We start from the raw sequence: 8,321 nt of genomic DNA, 5'->3' as shown, positions 1-8,321 counted from the left end.
AGGAAGGGAAAACGAGGTCTGGGGTGGAGAAGATGGAGATGGTGGAGAAATATTTTGCAATGCCTTGCATAACATGTCTTTCCCTCCCCGTAGGTGGAGTTATCGAGTTTGGCAATGTTTGACATGGGTTTTTGAAGTTGTTGTTATTAGTCACGGGTTGAAGGGTATCGTTGCAAGCGCCAAGAAGAATTGGAATGAATCTGTTTTCAAGAAAACGGAAAGTATCATTAAGGAGAAGCGAAGAATAAATGTGTTGGGTATTGTAAGTCAAATAATTAAGCCTTATTCTTGATTTAACTTAATCATTTAATTGACAGGTTCCATTATTCTAAACTTCACTAAGGTTTTGACATGGTGAAATTGGGAGTCTTATGCTCAAGAATACATCTCCTGAAGTATATATGTAACGATTTATTAGGTCAGTGAGAGCTATTTGTATCAAGCAGTTAGACAGTCAGTTGTGCTGTCAAACAGTGGGACAATAACATCGCACAGTTAATCAATGTCCAATTAATAACTTATTAATTGTCAGAAATGTAAATCACCAATACACAGCAAGTTCAAGATCATTTATCCTCATTGGGTATTGGAACTCTCCTCCAAAAAACACAACATACTGGAAGCCAATTTTGTCTCAGTAGATAAGGGTCATCATGTAACACATGTGACGCACTGCTAGACTAACTAGAACACATAACCTCATACGCCCTCTTTCTGTGACTTTGGCTTACTCTACACCCGCATGATAGTGCTCCGATGTTGCGGAGTGTATGTAATAAGCTTTCTCCGTTGATCTTTTCCCCTGCTTTTCAGCAGCATGATTTATAGTCGCAGTAAGGCCTTCAACTCCCCTATTCGCGCCACATTTGACGGGCAGCAAAATGGGAAACATTCAATAAATATTGTAACGTGATAAAATAATATGTTTCACACAAGCGCGTGTTTAAATGCATCCGTTTTTCTATAGATCGTTGCCAGTTGCTTCGGACAATCGTACCCCGACGGACGCACCATAAATCATCACCACCGTCTAATCATCTACCGGAGGACCCGATTAAGGGACCGGGGATGTTTCTGCCCGGTGTTCGTGTTTGGTATGCAGTTCACGAAAATTAGTAGCCTCTGCGTCCAGGATCGTGTACACGCGACGCGGTATAAAAGGCAGGTCGGCGATTATTTATGATCTACATCCCCATAAATGTCGCCGCGGTTGACTTTTTGTCACGCATGGCCGGAAACTTGCGCAGTGGAAACTGTTTTATCCCTTAGGGGTGATGGGCTCCTGCTCATTGCCATGTTCGATACGTCTAATCCAAACCCGATCGAACCCGATCCATAAATCAGCGGATGCTGTTGCGAGAGGCGAGAAGAGTGTGTGCGGGAACCTGTTTGCCCAGATAGGACGAGTACAGATGTAGGACGGCATCCGTACCGTGACGTGCGTTGTGCTTCCGTTTGGAAACTGTGTGCGGGCTGTGAAAGTGTAACAATTATCTGTGGATCGTATGCAGATAACTAGCGCACGTTGCAAGGGACATTTGAATACGTTTAGCAAGGAGTGGTAGCTATTGGGAAGACCATGAAGAAACTTTCCTTGGAGATGATCTATTTCTGAGAGGTCTTACAATACCTTACAATTGTAACCGTCAACAGCGTCATCTTTTTTTGTCTCTCGAGTACAATATATCTGGACAACTCAGAACAGATGGTCCACTAAAGCTCTCGAACACTGATCGCGATCCTCGATAACATCGTCAACTCGCCTCCATCGTCGGTACTACCCGGTTTCCCTTTGGGCAAACAACATGAGCCCAACGAAGCAGCTCCTACCGAGAACGGAACCGGCTTTTCTCTTTGGACTTTGGCACGCATATCAACCGTTTCAATGATAACAACTCCGACAGCTTTCTACCTCCGCGTTTTGTGTTGACTAGCGGCAGATATGTCGATAACATCGTCGCTTGTCCCAACGCCAACCCTCGGCAGGTTGCACAGCGCAGCAAACCCAAGGGTGGTTCGGAACAGGTTTTCCTGTTTTGGACCGCGAAAACCCGATTCCACTCGCGCGCTCACCCGCCTCTGGGCAAAGCGGTTCCACAGAAAACAGCTCAAATGCAGTCCGTTTGGCGTTTGGGATTCATGAATGGGAATGGGTATTTTGAGGTCCCGGGGTGTATTGGGGTGAGTGAGTCGGGGATGAGGGGGGCAAAATGCATCAGACATGTGGTGAAAATGTCGGATCTTAAGCGAACACTCACCATTAAGCGAGCACACTCCGAAGGTCGGGACATTTTCAATGCAAATGATTGCGTTCAACGCGGGTTTCACTTCAGCCCCTAAAGGTGGAAGTTAAGAGGGTCGATATCGGTTTTTTTGATGAAAGCTGGAAATCTGGAGGATATATAATTGACGACTCGATGTCACCATGGTTCGATGGGACGTTATTAAAAATGGCTTTTCGCTGATCGAAATGACCCGCCTGCGGATGGGTCTAGTTCGTCCACCGAGGAGCGGATCTACCTTTGGGTCACTTTGAGAGGAAAATTACACTATCGATTAAGGGGTGTCTGCTGTCCAGTGGGACGTTAAAAAAGATGGCCTTGAACGGGTGAAAAAAAAGATGAAAGCTCGCGCCTAGAGAGTGAGGATAATTATAGTACCCTTACGCTCCTCGAGAGCTCGGTGAAATGATGACGGGTTATTACACACTTTGGTCAGGACCCGGTCATTGTTGATTGGAGCCGCAAATGTGTACTATAATCCCCCGTTATCCGTAGGCACTCCGGTGAAGGGTAGATGGAAATGGCTTCAAGGCACACTTGGATTAAGACTTTCAATTACCGGTCGTCTATCATTGGTGGGTCATTGTTTTATGCGATCGAACCCAGTGGTGGAATGTGTCACATTCGAGAAAGTGTAGAATGTCACCACAAATTAAAATAACTCAATCGATCACTGTTGCTGGTGGCTTTCTGTTGGATACCTGTCTATGTTTGAAGGAGTGGCTTTAATGTAGACGAGAAGGACATTTTGTGGTTATTGAAGGCCTCTGGAAGTTTATTGATGTTGTACAAGAATCAAATGTCTAATGTCTCAAGTTAATGCTACTACCAACGGAGTGCAAATAAAAGTAAAAACATCCATTACCAGAAACAGTGTCAGTCGTGATCTTTGGCTAAATCAGAATGGCCTTGCCGGGGTTTTGTCTCGTTGCTTCATCTCCAACTGAACGATCTTGATTGATCGATCAATTCTCGAGCGTGACATTTGCGAGTGATGTACCCAGACAACTTGCGAAAGATTCGAGATCTCAAACGACAACACATTCTGGATCATCAATCACAGCAATTCAGAATGTCATGCAGGAGAATGAACTGACTTGAGGTGCTTTACTTGGACTTTATCTAAATGGTTGATTTAAGATAAAATCACGTACGATTGGTAACGAACGGGGTGAGCGGTGCATGGAGTTACCCGCCCGTGTGTTGCAACTAGAATGTCATGCTGGGGTATTTATTTAAGTGCATTCGCTAGCGCTGAAGCTAATGTGTTAGTACTTTCTCTTAGCCGCATAGTTCCAGCATGCAATACGCGATGTCATTGTTCTAAGGGTGCGGTGTCCGTTGACTTTTGCAACGATGATGATTGGGTTTGGGAAGGAATTCCATGCGAGCGTTACCTAACGTCGAAACAAGATCAGCGTCGGTTGATCTTCAACCGTGTGTCCCGGCTGGAGATGGATTGATCGTGCAAAAAGGAAAGCCACCCTTTTACATCACCGTCCCAGTGTGATGTTGCGTTTGCCAGTGTAAAGTACCGCAAAGTACTCGGGAGGAATCAGCCGAGAGCTGTGCGCCGTTGGCCCAAAGTTCTGGAACCGTTGCAAAACCTAGGAGGAGGACGAGATTTATAGGATTTTATGCGCGACTGCACCGCTTTATTTGCCGAGTGCCGCTTTTGCACTGCACAAAAGGGGACGAATAAAAAGCGACGGATCGAGGTTAATAAACAGAGGAAATTTATAGACCTATCCCAGCACTCGGGGTCCGAGCGTTCCACCGCATTCCCGCCGTTTTCGGAACAGCAAATGAGTGGTTGTGGTTTTGGGTTCGCCCTGCAATGAAGCGTAGTTTTTTGTTTTGTTTTTTTGTGCAAAGTTCTTCCCCTGTTTCAGCTCCACACTGCAACAGGCCTTACAATTGCAGCAGTCTTGGCGCGGGTTTTGTTTGCTTCATCTTCGTCAGCATGTATTAGATGCTGACCTTTTGCCGCTCGGGCGCCTGTGTGCTTGTTTGCTGTGGTCAGACGCATCGACGGTGCATAGCAAATCGTGCCAATCTGTCCGGATTGTTACACTTGGTTGAAGCTGCAGCGTCGTGTCGTGTCAACCTCAGTAGAAGCTGTTAGAGGTGCAATCTTCCGGAACGGAATGCGAGGCTGTGGTCTAGCATGGCTCGGGCGTTAGTGTCCCATTTGCAGTCACACGTGTTGGCCAGCTTCGGATGATGATGGGTCTCATCTCAAACCCCCTCGAACGTGTCCACTGTCATTCTGCTGGTGGAGACTTATGCTTATCTTAAAGCGCCCTTACCCCTCGTAAGAACGAGGTCAACCGGTGTTATTACACGCTTAAACATGTCAGTGTTGCATTGAAACGCATATTTTCTTCCGTTTTCCATTGCCACGCATGGGTTCATTGCGTACAAGGCAGCGGATAAATAAAGAACCCACCCAGGCGCTTATGAAATATGCTTCCAGTAGCAGCACGGGTACGGTTGTAACAGTTTTTATCTTGATTAATGTGTTGTTGATAAGTTTTTTTTTGTGCTGAAGCAAGCCGCTTGCCGGAGGACCGGGTACGGAAAGGGTCGATCGGACAAATTATGCCTGCCAACAATATTGTTACGGGCGTTCAGCGAGACAATGTTTTTGCCCGGACGGTGTATAAACAAGCTGCCGTGCCGCACAAGCTTCAGGCTAGAGAGGTTCGTGCTGTTCTTGATCAGTCATGTCGTTAATAATTTGATAGTGGATCTTGTAATGAAATGAGTGCGATATTTTATCTCTCAACGGAACGGTGTGTATCATGACGAATTTGGTGCGTATCAACGGGAATTATAAATATGTTGCACTGGGTGAAGGTTTTGCAGCTGCTGTTGAATGAAGGAGATGTTTTGAACTGAAAGACTTTCAAGAAGTAATATTTAACAGGTAAAACAGTTAATGTTAATGGTTTCTCCAATATAGTTCGTGGACTTTTTTTCGTTAGGACTAAAGCTTTCAAGGTTCTTGTAGCTGATGTCCTTATGTCTTTTGAAGTTTACTGAAAGCTTGAGATGTATATAATCATCTCAAAATAATCTAAGAATTGGTTAGATCGCTTTGTCTTCTACAAGATATCAAGAATTCTTTTTCTGATATTCTGATATTTAGATGCTCATGAATTATAGTCTGAAGAATAAGCTGTGAATATACGGAAATAGATATGAATGAGCATCGTAAAGATTCAAGATTTCAAACACATTTTTTCAAGGTTCTTGTAACTGATAACCTTACGACTTTTGAAGTTCACCAAAAAGTCTGAGATGTTTATAGGGGTATCTCAAAGTAATCCCAGAATTGATTGGATCACTCTGTCGTCTACCAGATGTTCAGAATTCTATTAAAGGTGTAAATATTCGGTAATAAATACGAATAAACGTTGACCATGTTGAATCACATCTTCTTAGTAGTCTAAAAATAAATCCGCCTCAAAAAGTAGCTTCGTCAAAGAACGAAAAAAGTTTCTGCTTCCAAACATGGACGAAACACAAGTTCAGTACCAAAATCGGATATAACGCTGCGTGTGTGGTTTCCGCCCCGATAAAAGCGCCTCTTGGGAGATAAAACAACAACAACTAGAGAACCAAAAAGATCGTTCATGCGGCACGATTCATTACCGACGCTGGAGTCCCAGGGCTCGGACGGAGCGAAAGGAATATTGCCGAATATCTTCCGAAAGTGCTCCAGAACAACAAGAGCAGCAAAAAAAAGTGGTCCCCGGGCGTTGTGTTACATTCCGGTTTCCGCGGACCATCGGGGACCGAGTTCGCTTGCGAAAACTGTGTTACATTCGCGCGTTCCGATGCCCTTATCCGGTATGGTGCAACCGCTTCCCAGCCAGCCGGGGAACTAATGGGGATGCGTGAGAAGCAATATGGTTGCAGTTTTGTTTGTGTGGCTCGCTGGGCCCCGTGTACCGATGTCGGGTTCCAAAGTGTTTGGGAAGTCATCGTTACGAAAGCGCGCTCACAAGCTCACGGCTTGTAAAACTGGAGCCGAGTTGCGAACGCGAACCGGGAAGACGGCCGTTCTACACACAACATAACTGCGCCGCATACCAACTCCTGGGAAGCGCAAGGAACCACATTTTGGTCGCATTTGGTCAGGTTCAGGTTTATGTTTGAGCGTGTTGTGTTTTTTTGGTGTGTGTTGTGCTTCGCACGCTGCTTCGGGATGTTCCTCCTCCTATACCCTCTGCAGTCTTCGCTCCAAGAAGGCGAAACGTCCATGAAGATCTCTTCGGGCGCGATCGTGCCGTTTGCCAGCACAAGCATGCTCCAAACGAATTATGTTGGGGAGCAGCATACACTGTTGGATGGAAGAGCGAGATAAAAAAGCGCACCCCCTGGTTGAAGATGCTTGTGTGAGTGTACGCGACCCCATGGCAAAGCACGGCATTTTCGCGAAACCACAACAAACTTGGTCTCCCGGGTTGGGGCATCAGGCACCGGGTTCTGCAGGCCCTTTTTTCGTCCAGGGCGTGCGTGAATGTGTGTGTGTGTTGGAGAAGGGCTCCCCATCGTCGCCACGTTTGTAGCGTTTTAAAGTACACGCTTGTCGGTCGGGCCCGGTGTGTTTGTGAGCTTGTCGTCATCGATGTCGACGGAGATGCTGCCCTGTCGAAAGTAGCATTGAGGGGAACCTGATTTGGCCCTGCCGCAATCGTTCTTCCTGCTGTCTGCTGTTCTTGTTACAAAGCGCGCCAAGACCGGTTCCCGAATGAAGTACACCACTGCCCTTCCGTCCGTACCCGAGCCCAGCCCCACTGGGGGAAGACTTGTTGAGTCCATCCAGCGTTCGCCACATGAGCAGCATAGTCGCGGTTTCGTTTGCCGGTTATGTTGCCGCATACCATGAACGCTCCCCAAAGCGCGCCTCGTTTGGTGGTTCAGCTCAGCAAATGTGTGTGTGCGTGTTGGGTTTTTTTTTCGTGTCCGTTGAATTTGGAGACTTCTCTGGGGTCGATCCTGGGGATGTCTTTGAATAGTGGTCCGGCCGGTGGGACAGTTTTTGCCTAGTTGCGGCAAATAAATCGTATCAGATGAAGACGTTCTTTGAGGTGGAAAGGGCGGAGAAGGAGGAAGGAGAGTAGCAGGGAGCTCCCAACACTCCCTCCATATGAGCGGGCGGTGTTTTAGGAGGTACTTTCGATTCAGTTTAAAGTCGTAACGAACTTGTTTTTGAAGTGGTAGTGCTGTGAAGCCAAGCTTTCGGAAAGCGGGGTTTTTTTTTCGGGCCGCGTTTTTTGTTCCTCCATTTAGATATCGAGATTGTACTTATCGAAGAGTACGATAAAGCATGTCTGCGAGGAAAAACAGGAACTCCCAACACAACACGATTGCGCTTGAAACATGATCCAATGTACTCTTGCACCTCGCACCTCGCACATTCCGAATCCGAGCGCGCTGCAGGTGGATTGACACCAACCGCCCCAACATGCCGGTTACACACGCTTCCCAACTCACCGTTTCTCTTTTCGCTTGTTTTTCGTTTCCATTTTTCAAAATTTAGGCTTCTCCAGCGGGTACCTGCGCCAACGGTCAACAACGGCATACTGTGTTCCCCTTCACGTTCGTTTATCGTTTCGCGAAACTTCAACGCCAACTCCACGCGGGAGGACCACGAGGACCAACCGTCCCGTGCCCGTGCTTCGTACACAGTGCCGCATCACGGTGGTCTCGGCGAGGAGTCGAAAATTCAAACCGAACCACACCGATCAGTGATCGACAAACGATCGTCGCAGACGGACCACCGCGAACCGTGCGCTGAACCGCTCGCGCCCAGGAAGGACCTCCCGGTCTTCGGTGTTTCCCGGCGCCCTGTTCGGTTGTTGGGGCCTCGGATACGCCTCTGAGCCCGGAGTGCGTGTGTTAGATAGTGATAGTGAAATAAAACACGAAAAAGCTCGTTTATGTTCCCGCGTTCCGTGGCTGTTATCGGGCGGCCGGTGAATGTTTCTGTCTAGACCGTGGCGTAGAAGCACGACAGGTATTAACAGT

The sequence above is a fragment of the Anopheles moucheti genome, chromosome 3, assembly GCF_943734755.1.
Source record: "Anopheles moucheti chromosome 3, idAnoMoucSN_F20_07, whole genome shotgun sequence".
NCBI lineage: Eukaryota > Metazoa > Arthropoda > Insecta > Diptera > Culicidae > Anopheles > Anopheles moucheti.
The sequence above is the reverse complement of the archived record's forward strand: the minus strand, read 5'-3'. Positions refer to the sequence as shown.